This window comes from Peromyscus leucopus, chromosome 18 (genome assembly GCF_004664715.2).
Source record: "Peromyscus leucopus breed LL Stock chromosome 18, UCI_PerLeu_2.1, whole genome shotgun sequence".
Lineage (NCBI taxonomy): Eukaryota > Metazoa > Chordata > Mammalia > Rodentia > Cricetidae > Peromyscus > Peromyscus leucopus.
The window spans coordinates 39,839,578-39,841,061 of NC_051078.1; the positions used below are offsets into that span (position 1 = coordinate 39,839,578).

Consider the following 1,484-nt stretch of genomic DNA (forward strand, 5'->3'; position numbering starts at 1 on the left):
CCTGCAGCTCACTCTGTGTCTACCATGTAATCACTTGCCACCCTCATCTTGCCTGGGAGTCTCTGAGCTCTATCTATCTATCTATCTATCTATCTATCTATTCTATCTATCTATCTATCTATCTCTCTCTCTACTGCTCACTTCTGTAACTGGTGAGCCAGAGTCTCTTAGTACTCTTCATTTCTTCTTGCTTTGATACCTGCCTCTGGTCACTAGATTCCCTTTTGTAGGGATTCAGGTGTCTTAGGTATGGATAATACTGAAATATTGCTGGTTTGTTTGTTTGTTTGGTTTTTTTTTGGGGGGGGTTGTTTTGTTTTGTTTTGTTTTGTTTTGTTTTTTCCGGTTTTGAGACAGGGTTTTTTCTGTGTAGCTTTGCACCTTTCCTGGAACTCGCTCTGTAGACCAGGCTTCCCGAGTGCTGGGATTAAAGGCGTGTGCCCCATCACCCAGCTGAAATATTGTTTTATGCTGTTCTACTTTATTGAAAGGCTGGCTCTGGAGTTAGGTTACAGCTCCCACTCTCTAGACCCAAGCATACTTGTTTAAAAAGTTTCCTCCGCAGGCATAGAGGTCCCCGTGTCCTCGCCAGGCCAAGCTGGTCCTGACGCGGAGCGAATTGGAGGTCGTAGGCCAGCGCTTGCTGAAGCCATGCCGGACTCTTAGGACAAGGATGTGTACCCAGAGCCCCCACGCCGCACGCCAGCTCCCTCGCCACAAACCTTGCTCCCCAAGTCCCTGACTTACTTTATGAAGGCCTTCGACCTCTTCGTGGACTGGCCTGTGACCCTCGTGAGAGAGTTCATTGAGCGACGGCACGCCAAGAACAGAATCTATTACTATCACCTGCAGTACCGACGTGTGCCGGACCTCACAGAATGCCAAGAGGGTGACATCCCGTGTATCTAAGAGGCTGAGATGCAATGGAAAAGGGACTACAAAGTTGACCAGGAAATTGTCAACATCATCCAGGAGAGGCTTAAGGCTTGTCAGCAGAGAGAAGGAGAGAGCTGCAGCAGTTCACCCAGGGGGCTAAGGCCTTCCATGACCGCTGTTTTGACCTGGGAGCCTGTGGTTCTGCCAGAAAGTGCCTGGCAAAGCAGAAGCAGAGGATGCTGGAAGAGAGAAAAGCCGCCAAGGCTGCTGCCTAACACTCCAAGAACTCATTACAATTGCAGAAATAAAGTGACTGGGTGCACCCTGGGGGGAAAAAAGTTTCCTCCAAAATCTCTGTCCTGTGTTAGGCAATCAACCTGACTTTGGGACAGGGAAAGAACAAACAAAACAGCACAGGAAAGGACACCATGTACTTTAAAACAGCTAAAAAAAAAAAAAAAAGACTATTCCTAATAGGGATTACTGCTGCTCATCTCATACTCTTTTTGGTTTTATTTAATTCTCTAAAATGTTTGCTAAAGTATAAGCTTTATCTCAAGATTTGTAAAATTATTGTGTAAACTTTCTGAACCTCAAGATTTGTAAGT

The 1,484-nt window shown here is 46.2% G+C and overlaps 1 pseudogene; it reads left to right on the top strand.

Moving 5' to 3' along the window:
- The first annotated feature begins 575 nt into the window (after positions 1–575).
- Positions 576–1,151, top strand: LOC114683022 (annotated as a pseudogene).
- Positions 1,152–1,484: the final 333 nt, after the last annotated feature.